At 37.5% G+C, this 14,980-nt stretch overlaps 1 non-coding gene across 1 annotated transcript; it reads right to left on the bottom strand.

Annotated features, from left to right (window-relative positions):
• Positions 1–1,723: 1,723 nt before the first annotated feature.
• LOC122840485 lies at positions 1,724–1,797 on the bottom strand. The gene has a single exon (XR_006372241.1). It is a non-coding gene; the product is annotated as a small nucleolar RNA SNORD34 (small nucleolar RNA).
• Positions 1,798–14,980: the final 13,183 nt, after the last annotated feature.

The raw sequence follows: 14,980 nt of genomic DNA, 5'->3' as shown, positions 1-14,980 counted from the left end.
ATTTGGCCCAGCAACCCGTCTAGCTCTGTGCTGACAAATACACATCAGCAGATCAACATCAAATACAACAGCGATGAAAGAAGTGCATGTAATGCACAACTTGGTGGAAAAAAATTTAGGATAAACATTCTTATGAGATTATACTCATTTATACATCTACATATATGTAAAGTGACATCATGTGTATCAATAGTGGCAAGCAAAAAAACCCCTAAAAATTAATTAATTAATTAAAAAGATGAACACGAGCATTCTTAATTAATTACAGGTTAAAAGAAAATTTGCACTGATTTGCAATTTTTAAATGACAAATATAGGGTCCAGAACCAAGTCACCGAAACACCATGTGTGTTTTGCTACAAATGCTTTTACAAGTAATCATTCTATTACCTAAAATTGAATAATGACTCAAACTTCAGTTAAAAAAAACCTAACAAAATAAAACATTTAAAGATATTGCCTAAATAAATCGTGTTTACAGTACATCACCTAACTGTGGGACTATGGATTTTTACATGTTCGGTTCATGTCATATTAAATCTTCACCTACACATCTCACAGTAACGCATATTGTTACAAAAAAGAAATAAAGGACAATATTCCAAGTGAGAACTAAGTCTCCGCTGTAAAGTCATTTTAAGAACAGTAGAAAAAGCTAGAGCAAAAACTTTGCATACAGAGCCTATGCAAGGACTTTCTTTAATTACATGCCATGTTGCCACTACTGACACGAACCTGAACCAACATCATGCAAAAGAAAACCCTTTCCTTCCCCCGAGACTGAATCTTAACTTTTTTTTTTTTTTGCAGTTTCAGTAAATCCTCGACTAAAAAGACAACCGTTTCACTGATTACAGAACTTGAATTCTGTCTGGAGATAAAGTGACTGACAACGTGACAGCTTCTGTTTTATGCAAATCAGATGCAGAACTGAAACCTGGAAATGAACCAACAGGACCCAAGAAAACGGTTCCTGTCAAAACAAATTTGAATACTATAAAGTTTATGCTGAGTAGTGCAGAAAGAAGGCAGAGAAAGAGGAGGGTGGGTGGAGGGAGTTCTGCAGTCTGGTTACAAACACATGTGAGCAAAATGCAAGAGAGGAACAGTTTCACCAGGAAATGGGGGGTGGAAGCCCATTTTGCCAGAGGGGTCTGAGGAGACAGAATGATGAGTCACAGAATGTCAAGCCAGCAGTCTGAAACAGCACAACGGTACACTACAAAGAGGGTGAAAAGGTAAATACCAGAGTGTGGAGGAGAAACATAAACCTGTAGCATTTAAAGTAGATTATCACTACAGGGTGGAATATCATGAGCCACCACAAGCAGCTGTTTCTTCGCAAAAAGTGTTCATCTAACATGTCTGGGTAGGTCAGATACCTCATGGAAAAATATGTTACCAAAGGTGAAAAAAGTACAAATACAATTCATGACTCCTGATCGCAAAAATTCAGTTTGATATCTATTATGTAACAAACAGGGAAATATACTTAAAACTATGTAGGGGTGGAATATTGGAGGATTACTTGAGCAAATTCAATTTAATTTCAGTAATGCTGCCTTGCCTGAAAAATAAAGGCACCCCTTCAAATTCACCCTATTGGATTTCAAAGATCTGATGCTTATGGCTGCAAAATGGCTAATGTATTTTTTTGTATGCACATGACACGCTCCATGTAGGTCGGCACCCCCCACCCCTTCATTCTTTTTTTAGATGTCTGTGGTGTGTCAGCAATTTGCCTTCTAATCTTAGATTTTAAAAACAATGTGGGTAAAATGGCAGAACATCACAACAAGATTTAGCCCGAAGGTATCGATATATATATATATATAGAAAAAAAATGTCAAGAAGACCATGCAGAATATTTTGACAGCTCAATGCCAATACTGTCTCATCAGGCTTGTTGACCACACGATCAAATTCATTAACAATAAATATTCATAATTTTTTCTCTTTATGTTAACATAGTAGTTAGCACAATTTTACAACAAGAGTAAAATGGAAACTTGGAGGAAATTCAAGTGATTTACACATTTTACTCCATATTCTAAATCATATAATCACACATATTGAAACCTAAAACATAACAATAACATTTAAAGCGGTCTTCATCTTGACCCTGACATTTAAGTTCTGTAGCTGTACAATAATTCACTTGCTGTGTGTTCATAACAATTTTCCATCACAGCAGATTAGCCAGTTTCTCTCTGAACAAAAATGCCCACAAAGATAACCAAAATCTTACTAGATGAGCAGAGCAGTTTCACAATGAATAAGCTGCCCCAATTCAGAAACATCTATTGTATTAAAGTGCCACAAGAAAATACTAATGATAACAGAGTTGCTTAGCTACATTTCCATTCAACTCCTGTGTGTCATGTATTTAAAATGACTTTTACACACACACACAAAAAAGTATAAGTAAGCACACTTCCAGATGTAAGGAGGCTTGGCGAGGGAAAAAAGGCAGTTCGAGTTTACAGAGGTGACTGCCATGTCTCATTTCCGAGCCTTTGAGTTATTTCTTTTAATTATCTATAAATCTATTTAGCTGTGTTCACACGAATTTCTCTGAATAAGTTAAAACTATAAAACTGAAAAAGGCCTCACGTTATGTAACACATCAAACCGATCTCTACTTGCAAGGAAGTAAAAGGGGCGGGTTCACACGATCAAATACATAGAGCTCCCATTTTTCCTCTTATTTCCAGAAAAAGATACAAAAAACCAAAAAACAAAAAACAACGATTTATAGCTGCATAATATAATGGCATTTAAGGGTGTTATGATGATGAATGACTCTGGTCTGTCAACCTTCACTCTACGATAAAACCACGAAGTATTCTGCCTACACTTAAAATAAATCAGTCATCAGGATATAGAGAAAGTGCAGCGATGCCTAAACGGGTGAAAAAGGGCAAATGGAAGCAGAAAGCGACGCCCGAGAGTCAAACTACGATAAACCAAAACTCCAGACATCAAAGTAAGGCGGGAGAAGCACCGAAAAAAAATATAGATTTTTTTTATATATTAATTTAAATTCAGAACATGGTTTCTAATCAGGATAACTACTCGTTACATTAAGGACTGCTACAATTCAAGTGAAAAAATCTGAAGTTGAAGTCGCAGTTTGCTGTCACTTGGCTTAGAGCCACATAGATCATCTAACGCTCACTGTAAGGTATTCGCATCTTTTAACAGAAAAAAAGCGAATGCGAAGCGTTTGACAGGATAAAATAACAGTGAAGTGCCATTAGTATACGAATTTTCACTTGTCATTTACAGTCATTTTTGTAGCTTAAGGAGACATCTAGCTTCACCCTTTTTTTGTAATTATTGTCATTACTAGTTTTGAGGTCACAGAGCGATATAATGACAAACTTACCAGGTGTCCTCTGTAAAACAACCTCGGAAGTCCATATATCGCAATTCACAAGACCGAACAAAATGTCTGCCTTTGCTAACAAGATCGTTAAAATGAAGTTACTACAAAAAGCACAGTGTCCGTCCCGGTCTTTCATTTGGATTTTTTCCCTCCCAGGGCAATGCAAGTGCCGTGTGCATTTGTTGACACTACCGACTCTCCGCTGCCTCAAACCTGGCAGCTTCTGCGCCTCCCGCTCAAAACTGGTCAATGTAGAAAAAAATATCCAATACAGCTCAACTTTCACTAATAACACTAAAGTTAACGATCACATTGTTGTGTCAAAAAAAAATCCTGTGTATTTTTTTTTAAGTGGTCTCCATCATTGTTTGGATAAAATAATCCACTGTATGAGCGCATTTTCCCTTTACCGTTACAGCGCAGCAAAGTCAGAAATCCCTCTCTTTGAGGTAGCTCGCTAAGCTAGCCTGCTAACCGCTCGGAATAGTATAGGCTGCCAACACTGGCCAAACAGCTAACGTCTCCCCGCCACGGTCGGTCTCCCTCCTGTTTTCCACGTATTTCCTCCCCTTAAATCCCCTCGAATTACCAGAATAAAAACGTACGTTCACGTCTGTGGCTGTAAATACCTGTGTTCCAGCTGAAATAAAGGATTTTCTTCTCTAAAAACGCAGTTTGGGTTTTAACCACTTGGCTTCTTCTCGTGCCCCCCCCTCTCTCCGTCTCAGCGACAGCTCTCTATATTCGCAGCAGCATCCTCTTCCCGCAGCTGTTGAAGCGATCGCTGCTCACTCGAAAATGGCGCCGAAAGATACACTGCTCATTCAAATTCGATAGAGCCTCCCATTCTCCCTATTGGCTGGATGCGAAGCGGATTCGGCGCATCTGATTGGACGCTGAAAATGCACTCTGTGCTGATGTCACAGCTTTCCGCAGTGGTCGGCTGAAAGAAACAGCTTTAACTCTTTGTGTCCCAGGTTGACTATTTGCAGCAAAACGATGTATAGGGAATCACGTTAAACTTTTCAAAAGCAAAATGTTGTTACTAAACGAATGCCACATCATGTGGTTTTATTAGAACATTACAATAGTAAGGCTGGAAAAGTCTTAAACTGAAATTAAAACAACAGAAAAGTCCCTATTAGGACAGCCAAGTCATGAACAGGCCGTACTACTGCATTTGTTCTAGAATCAAAATTGCACCAAATCTTTGACATAATATAACATCAAGCACTGTTCTCTGTCATGTTTCTTAGCACCTAAAACTCATCTTGTTTATATAGTGAGCTTGTTGAAAGTCTTTGGTGTCAACTGAGTGACCCACATCAAAACAACTATGAAGTTCTATTTATCCTCAGGGTTACTCTACTCTGTACTTTACCAGGAAGACACAAATTAGTCATCTGCCTGCCTCTTTAGTTCCACTCAAGGGTTATTCATACCTTATATTTGTTTTGCAAGTGTGCAGAAGAAGTTTTCAAAATATGTAAACATAAAAAGCTACACTGAGCTAATACATATAACCAACATACATAAAATGAATATTTTAGAATATTTAAAGAGGGGTTATGTTAAAAGTCGATAAGCTATGTCGTACCTGCTGTAGATAACTCTTACACCAGATAAAACTTCTGCAAGCATTAGTCTAGGTTCTATAAATATCAATATAAATACCATCATTATTTTCATTATTTATATATATTTTAGTCATTATATTTCCAGTTAGTGTAATGTTATGACATATCTTTTAATTTAATCCCAGTTTTATGTTTATGTTTTAATTCTCAAACACCTATAGGCATGCAGTTTTGGCCATAAACTTGGATACATAGCACAATGTTTTCATTATAAATACATAGCAATGTTTCTTGCATTTATCCCTGATGAATAAACAAAATATACCCAAATTAGTGTCTTCATTTAGTATAAATCCAGAATAGAAATAAATCCAAATAGAAGCAAGATTGACATTGGCCAGGATCTAAGTAAACTTAAATCAATGCAGAGTCAAAAACATCACAGTGGTTTATCCTAGTGCTATATTACGAACATTTTTAAAGCAAACTATTTTTACGTCTGCATTGAGAGGATATTTACAAAAAAAATTACGTAAATGATTATTTACATGAAAAATAGGAGTTTGTGTGCTACCACTGATCTTATTGGGTACTGGGAACAGAACATGTAAACATTTCTTTGGTCAGAGTACCTGTTTGACAGAAAAGTCAAGCAGGGTAAAAATCAATAAAATACCATTAACTTAAACTCCTAAAATACTTTTGCTTTTTAGACCACTTTAGTGTTATTTCACGCAGTCACTCTTACAAAAATTGCTTTGGATGTTCCTTTCTCAGTACATTTTAAACAAGAGGACCTCTGGTGGCAAACTGCTTACTACTTCTATTTTTGGCATTAAATAACAGTAGGTTTCTGTGTACCGTAAATAACAACTCTAAGCCAAAATAATGACAAGTAGAAAGTTCATAAATTAATGTTAGCATAAACCGCTGTGACATTTTTGACAACGTGGTTCCTTTAGCACAGCAGAAGCTTGTTTTGGTCTTGGCATCTCTCAAACTGGCTTTTTTGCTTAAATTTCCAGAGCTAACTCTGGATTGTACTAAATAAAAACCAAGAGAGTTAGCTTAAAATAATAGTTCAGATTCTTTTTTATTTTTATTTTTTTAAATTTGCTGTGTTTAAGCAGTTCATATCTTACCTGAAGTAGATAATTCTCTCGGCATCTTTATTTTGTATCCAGATTAATTGGAACAGGAAGCTGAAGCTAATAGTTAATCTGAAAGGAGCCGAAGTCAAAGTGTAGTTATTTCGATTCACTTTAAAGAATTTCTATCTCAAAAACTTAATGCTGGTTTGCGTTTTTTTTTTTTTTTTTTTTAAATAAACCTTCAAACTATAATTACATTTGCATTGGATGGTTATTAACAGAGAAGCTGGAGTTTTCTTAGAGGTTGGTGATAGAGCACCACAGATAATCTACATGAATGAAACACATTCCTGGAATAGAACATAAAATGTTTCCAGTCATTTTAACTGTCTGATGTAAAAGTGTAAAAAGGAAGAATATCATATCAGTTTTAATGATAAACTTTTAACAGAACCTTTTTTAAAATCTTGATCTATCCTGCAACAAAAACAAATTTAACAGTTATAATTTCATTAGACACGATTTTTAAATAGGCAATTGAATAGCAATGTTTTAAAGAGGCAAGTGAATAAGGCACTTATTCATATATATATATGGAAAGAGAGAGAGAGAGTTGGTGCCGGTGGTTACCTATAGTCAGCATCTTGCTTGTCTATCAAGCCTATCAGGTGAATTAGGTGAATATAAATTAGTGACTAATATTTCAGGGATAAAAAAACCCAGAGGGTTCATAGGAGCGACAATGAGTAGTAAGCACAAACATTCATGATGCAATTCTTCCTCTTAGCCATAATTTAGAGTTGGCTTTTTTTTCTCCCTCAGTCTGAATGAGAACATTTCTACATTATCTAAAATTGCACTGACATCACATTGCCTGCTCTAGTTTTAATTAAATTTTAATTTCAGTGGCATCATTTAAAAAAAATGTAAAAAATTGTTCACTGATTTTCTATGTGACCAAATATCCATTATAAACGGGAATTGGACTGAGCGCATTTGATGTGAAAAAATTATGACATAACTATTTCTTTCAGTTCAGGATCACACTGGCAACAGTTTATGTTAGCTGACCATTGTGGTGTGGTGTACACACACGACTCTTCGACAGCAACCCTGCTGCAGTCATGTCTACTTTTGCACACTGCAAAAACACCAAATCTTACCAAGTATTTTTTTCTGTCTAGTTTGTAGTGCAAATATCTTAGTACAGATGGAATATGATAAAGCTAACTTAAAAATAACCTATCAGCAAGAAATAGGAGCTTGTTTTAAATAATTCCTTAATATTGATGCAGATTATTTCACAAATTGTCTGCCAGTGGAACAAGAACATTTTCATCAATATTAAGGAAATATTTACTGAAAACAAGCCTCTATATCTTGCTGATAAGTAACTTGTAAGTTAGTTTGGTCTTATTTCAAGCGTAATAAGATATTTGCATTACAAAGGAGACTAAAAATACTTGGTAAGATTTGGTGTTTTTTGCAGTGAATGCACTTTAAGCAAAATGCACACACAATGCATTTTGTGCAAAAGGTGCTTAAAATTCAAACTTTTCACTTTTTCCCAGTCAACATCTTTAACGTGTTAAATCTTTCCTCTCAAACAAGCCCAATGTTTCATTGCACAACTGTGTGTTTTCATAAAACAAAACAAAAAAAAAAAAAAAAAAAAATGATGCTTTCTACTTTTAGAGCACAAAAGCCAACTGGGAGAGAGAGCGGGCGCTCACTGTATATGCATTCTAGTGTAGTGTGGACAATAGGGCGGAGAAGAAAAAAAACACACTTGTTTACAGATAAACTGGTTTGGACAGGAAGCCAGTATGGAGGAGCTCTGTGTTGTTAAACAGGCATGTGGAGAGGCAGGGATGAGCCAGCAAAAAAACATGACCGTGACCATGGGACAGATATCACGCTGTACTCCTAGACACACACACACACACACACACACGCACACACACACACACACACACACACACACACACACACACATACTGTAGTACTAAATATCCTCAGCAGACTTATGCTATGCTTCTAGCTTGGCAAATAATACAGGAAGAACGATTTTTAGAAACAATGCCTTGTTTTGCAATCTGAACCGTAATTGAAGTTTGTTTGGTTTTAAAATCAAAAAATTTGAAATGCAGTTATTGGCCTGAATTTGTAGTGCCAAAACAGTAGCAAAGCGGAGCTGTGGAGAATACTACACAGTTCACCCTGCATTGTGTCAGCGTCACATGAGTGCACACTGCCTCCCATTAGGCAGGAGATCCTTATGACTCACGAAAACACAAGTCACATGTTACTACACAAATGAACCATGCTACTCAGGCGCTGCTAACCACAGCAGCTTCTTCTTCTTCTTTTTTTTTTTTTTTTTTCGTGCAGGCCCAAATGAAATCACATCATAATGCATCTCTTCATTAGCTAGACTGAGACAGAGACGGCCTCTCCCTTGTCTTCTGATAGGCCAGCTAAACAAGAGCCACAGTGTCATGTATCATGGTGTTTGGCCACAGCAGGCAAACCTGGCCTGCAGAGTTGCCAGACTGGGGTGGCTTTAGTTCAGTGTAATTTGATTTCATGTTGAGGCGTCTAAGGTGCATGGGTGGCTGTTGAATGCACATACCTTCTCTTTGGTGAGTTTTACCAAAGAGAAAACTTTGGGGACACATGTTGGTCGCTCTTCTCTCTGAGCAGAGAGAGTCGGGGTGCAAGACGACAGAGTAAAAGGCAGCAAGCAGATTGCCCTCTATTGCTAAAGTTCAGAAAATACAATGCTTTTCGAGCAGATCAGCACAAAGAAGTGCACGGTTGTGATGTGAAAGGAAAATCACGCAAGGTTTTTCAAATAAAAATTTGAAGAATTTTTGTTTTGCATGTAGGTAAAAAATGCTAAGCTTTGGTCTCCCATGACTGGAGCACCATAAAGCAGAAATGTTGTGTCCATACTTGGCTTGTTGCGAACTGCTGATGAGCTTTCTTTCAACAATGAATTTCTTCTTGCCACATTCTTACAGAAAGGGCAGGTTTGGGAAGTGTGTAACTATTATCTGCCCTGCCAACAGATTCTCTCACCTGAGCTGTGGATGTCTGCAGATCCTCCAGAGTCCCCATTGTCCTCTTATTAACTTTTCTGACTGATATAGTGTTGCCTCTCCTATCTGTTTAGGTGAACAGTGACATACTGGTATTTTTGCAATTGTAAAATTTCTCCACAACTCCCTGAACAGTCTGCAGTGTTCCAGTGTCTATATGATGCTGTTTGTACAAAGTTCTCTGAAGAAACACCTGTTGGGTCTCCACAGAACAAATGCTTTTACGCTGAGCTGAAGTAGTAAAATTGTTTTCCCCAACAAGGTGACTTCTGAGGCCAATTGGTTGCTCTGGAGCATATTTGAGGGTGTAAGAGTAAAGTGGGTTTAAATGTATCCCACCCATCTTTCAAATTCCTGTTTGTAAGAAGACTGAAGGCCATGTAAAATTTTCCTTTCAAGTCGCGTTTATACCTTAAGTTGAGCTGGTCTGCCTAAAAAAATTACAAATAGGATACACTCATGCAACAGAAAAAATGAAATGTGAAACAATTAAAGGGTTTGGCTACTTTGGAGAAACACTGAAAACACAGAAATGGATCAGATTGGGGTCAAGGGTAAAATTAAACGGAGGCTATGCACCCATTCACCACAGAAGACAAAAAACTTGCCGCTCTCCTCAATGCACAACAACAGCAGCAGGTGATTTTACAAGGTGTTTGTTTTCATGGAGCTCCTTTTACCACGGCTCTCGCTATACTTGAAATAAATTAGGCATCGCAACTCAACCAGGCGTGAAATATGCTCTTCTTCTTTTCTAAAAGTAGAAGTGAAATCGGGATACTAAGTATTAGGGGCATCGCTTCTTAAACTAGAAGTTGTGTCTCACACTCCAAGATGTTTCCCAACTATCTCATTTTAGCAACTATCAACCTATGTAACATTTCAGGACACTGGACACCAAAAAGACAAATCCTTCTGAACTACACCCTGCAACAAAGTATAAAAGACTATGAGCTTACTATATTAACACTGACTATTCCCTCGTCTTGGTCTCTAAAGAACACAATGAGCCCCACAGAGAACTCCATACTACAGAGAGTCTCCATTGATGTCCTCTCAGCTCCCCTCCCCCTCTCAGACATCTGTAGCAGCTGCCCCCTTGTGCTCCTGTCAGCAGGGCAGAGTGTGTGTGTGCGTGTCTGTCTATGGACTCGCTGAGGTGGGGTTGGCTGCGAGGTTAGAGTAGGGCGTGTTGTGACACCTCCCCCTTTGGAGGGGTCCGGCCCGCACACTTGTGGGACATCACATTCATCAATGGCTAATAGTCACTAGCAGGTCATCCTGAAAACACAACAGAGACCTTTGACCTCTTTTTAGCGCAAAAGGCTGCAAGGTGGCCACATTAAGCCTTGGGCACTATGAAAAAGTGTGCAGCACACACATATGCAATGCAATAACATGGAAATTTAGACGTGTGAAATTGGTCGTAAACCGCACTTTACACTTCGTACACTAATAAACGCTCACTTTAAATCTGGGATAACTTAAGCCTGAAATAAGGGAGGAAAAAAAAACAAACACTTTTGCAGCTGGAGTTCTGTGAAACTGTCACATGCCAGAGCAGCAAGTTCAGATCTTATAATATAAGAAGCCTTGTTTGACTGAGCCGCCACAGTTTTACACACATTCTGATGCATAACAATCAAATTAAGTGGGCATAATTCATACCCAAGTCTGTGGCTACAGAACAAATAAGGGACAATTAGGAAGGAAAACACTGCTCACTCCAGTGATGACAAGCAGTGAGATTTTCTTTTTTTACTAATAAAAAGAGATAAGGCAAACAGATATTGCACGTGATGTGAGACACCGCATCAAGAACAGAAGTTTCATTATGATCCTTAAAATTAACACCCTCTCACTCCAAAGTACGTACACAGCTCTGAAAAAAAGTGTTTCTTCACACTGAACTTTCCCACATTTCGTCACAATACAAGCAAAACTTCAGTACATTTTGTTCTGATTCCTCGTGACGTAAGAGTAAAGAGAAAGAAAAATACATTCTTTTCAACAATTTCTTCAAGTACAAATCTGAAAAGTGTGTCCTGAACAGGTTTTCAGCCACCCGCTCCCTAACCAAATTCCTGGCTTTAGCACCCATCTAATTACTGAGCAGAGTTCAACTTAATCTCAGGATTAATACAGTTGTCTTGAGAAGGCCTCAGAGGTTCTTTAGAAAATATTAAAGAACAAGGGCATCCTGAAGACCTGAAAAAAGGTCAAAGATACAGTAGAGGAGATGGTTAAATTATAAAACAACCACCCCAGGGAGTATGGCACAAATACAAACCTACAGAGTCATGGTCGTCCACATAAACTGAGAAACCAGAGGCTAGATTGGTATTAGTCATACATGCCACCACGAGGCAAATAATAACTCCAGAGGAGCTTCAGATATCAGAATTTGTTGACAGGACAATTATTAGTCATGCACTGAAAACTGAAAGCTAATATTAAAAACACATCATCCCCACAGTGAAACGTGGTGAAGGCAGCATTATGCTTTGGGATTGCTTACCATCAGAAAAGACAGAGAAAATAGTATGATTTAATAAGCGGTTAAGTGAAACTAAATACAAGGTGATTCTGGAAGAAAACTGGGGCAGAGATTCATTTTTCAGTAGAACAGAAACCCCAAAATACAGCAGTAATGGTAGGCTTTAGATCAAAGCATATTAATGTTTTAGAATGGCCCTGTCAAAGTTACGATCTAAATCTAATTGAGAGTCTGTGTAAAGACTTCAAAATTGCTGTTCACTGATGTTCTTTTTCCAGTATGTCCGAGTTTGAGCTATTTGGCAAAGAGGAATGTGAATTTTAATCTCTAGATGAGTAAAGCCGGTGGAGACATAGCTCTAAAGAGTTGCAGATGGAATTGCAGCGAAATGTGGATCTACAAACTCCAATATGAGGAGGCTGAGCACATATAACATATTCTCATTCTTTTCAGGTTTTAATTAGTGAAAAAAAAGAGAAAACCATATATCATGTCACCTCTTGTGTTACATTTTGCTGGTTTTATTCAATAAAAAAAGCTTAAAGTACATTGCAGTTTTATGGTTGTGACATGATAAAATGCGAAAAGGTTCAAGCGATTTAGTACTTGTGCATCACTCTGCAAACTGTAAATTTCTTCAAATTTTACTGTAAATGTAGAGTCAAGTGCTAAAAGGCCAATGGCTGTCATGCATGATGCGTGACAGATTTGACTACTAACCTCAGAGGCTAGTTCTTCCTGCTCCCTCATTCAAACTTCTAGTGCCCTATCTGGTGTTGTGAGTGGTTGCCCAATTCCCAGAAAGGTTTTTGTGATGATTTAAATCCCCCAACAAAACACGATTCATGTCGCTTCCTGTTCTTGTAGCTTTTTTTTTTCTTTTCTTGAGTGAACTGTCCACACCCTTCAGCATTTTATTCTTTATTAAGGCTAGCTGCTAAGAGGGATTACACAGAGGGCTTAACACAAACAAGATCTAATCCAAGGGCAGAGGAGTTACCTTGAAAAATTAGGTTTCTAAAGTCTGACTTACTAAGTATTTTTGACTGAAACAAATTGCCATAGGGATCTAAATGATTTTAAGATGCAACTGCATGCTGATGAGTGAAGAGAAGGATTTCATGTAAATTAAAATGACTATTCATTAAAGATGGAGTATGTAACTTTTCTAAAAGTGTCTTTTACATATTTATTAAATCTGTCACTACGTTGTGACAGTATAAAGACACTGTTAAAAAAATGGAACTCCTCTTACTTCTCCCAGTGCTAACAGAAACATAAAGCTCTGTCAGAAACAACCAATCAGAGCCAGGAGGAGGGTCACTGAGCAACACATACACAAGTTTGATTGACATCGCTAAGATATCCCTCCTGGCTCTGGTTGGCAGTTTTTGACCGGGAGTGGTGCTTTTCTTCAGATGGCAGCAGTATCACTGGGAGAAGGTGAAGTAATTGAATTTTTTTCACAAATGATCTGTTTCATATCACACTGTCACAACGTAGTCCTGACATACGACAGTTTTAACAAATACTCAGAAACACTTTTATTTTAATAAAACTTACACACCCCAGCTTTGAATAGCAAATGATGCAAAACAGAAAACAGAAAAGCGTAATAGTCTGACTGATCTCCGGAAAAGCACAACAAAATTCCTCTCAAAGGCAAAGTTTGGAAACAATTGTGTTGATGTATGAGATCCATCTAGAGCCATTTGCCAAGCCTATGAGGGCAAAGCATCCTCTTAAACTGCTAGACCACGTTTACAACCAGCATTTTCTTTCTGTGCAAGTTCTACAAAGTTTTGTTTCTCTGGCATTTTACCCACCCATTACATTGCTTACACATAAAGGAACACAAGAATGCTTCTTAATGTTGAAACAAAATCAAAGAAAATCAACTCAGTCAAGATGTTTCAGTATGCTTCTTGTGTTCACGTGAGTATATTGTATAAATTAGATCATTGTAAAATAGCTCCTCAGATTTTTAAATATCAAACATGTCCTCAAAATTTTGAGGAAAAAAAAGCCTTTACACTACACACACACACATATATATATATATACACACATATATATGTATGCATGTCCTCAGGTGCCACTGTCCAATAGCTTTTTGTATGCATCCCTGAATCAAAAACCTGAATAATATCCATTAAGCGTCTGCAATTTTGTTTTGCAAAGTCCTGGTCATTCACTACTGGACCGGGGATGCATCCAGAAGTTGCAGGACAGTGCCACTCAGAGACTGAAGTCACAGACCCCTGTTTTATATCCCATGTATGGCTCACTCTATCCTTTTCTTTGAGGGATTGAATTTTTTGTTAGTTTTGTTAGCTTTATTATAATTTTATTATAACTATCGTTACACGCTGTTAGATGACTGTACACTCCGTGTTCGCTGTCTTTCACAACGACATTCTTGTCTTTCTCGATCAGATGCGTTTACTGTCAGATCATTTATGTCAGTTATCACGTGATTTTTAACAAACAATAGATGAAACCCACTTTGTAGGAGTATTGTACCACTGTTTTTCTTATACTTAAGCACACCTCTTCTTTTATGACTAATTTGCTGTTTGATTGGCACAAATTATATTCCTATTTTCAGAACTTTTGAGTTATTTGTCATTAGGAAGTAAGACAAACCTTCTTTGCTCTGTGCAGTACTAAAGTATGTAATGTTACAGTTCAGTGCCTTGCGCATGTATTCACACTCTTTGAACATTTTCACACTATATTTCACATGTGTTAACCACAAACTTTTGTTACGACTTTAAGTGACAGACCAATACACAGTAGTTAATATCACAAAGACGATTGAAAGTTATATAAAAAATAATTTTGAAGTGTGTCTGGCATTTGTATTCAGGCTCCCTGAGTCTGTGCTTTGTACTTTGCAATTCCAGCCACAAATCTTTTGGCGTCATGCCTCTACTGCTTTTTCATATATACAAAGGCTGAGATGTTAGATTCTGGGAGAAAAGCATTTCTAAAGTTTTTCAAAACCTCTAACGAGTTTTCGTCCAGAATGTAGCTCCACCCAACTTCCAGTCAACTCTGACCGCCGGCCCCTGCTGAGAAAATTCATCCACACAGTATGATGCTGCCAATATCATGTTTCACCGCAAGCATAGTGTTGAAACAATTTCACATATTGGTCAAAAGGTTACATTTTGGTTTGACGAAAGTACCTTTTCTCACATATACCCTGTGGAAACAGCATGAATCGAGGCAAGCCTTACTCTCTCCTCACTGTAAGTTTACACCTTTATGCTTCAAAGCAGATATATCAGAATAATGCCAATAAAAATCCCAAGGCCAGCGCA

Source organism: Gambusia affinis, linkage group LG11 (assembly GCF_019740435.1).
Source record: "Gambusia affinis linkage group LG11, SWU_Gaff_1.0, whole genome shotgun sequence".
NCBI lineage: Eukaryota > Metazoa > Chordata > Actinopteri > Cyprinodontiformes > Poeciliidae > Gambusia > Gambusia affinis.
The sequence above is the reverse complement of the archived record's forward strand: the minus strand, read 5'-3'. Positions and strand labels throughout refer to the sequence as shown.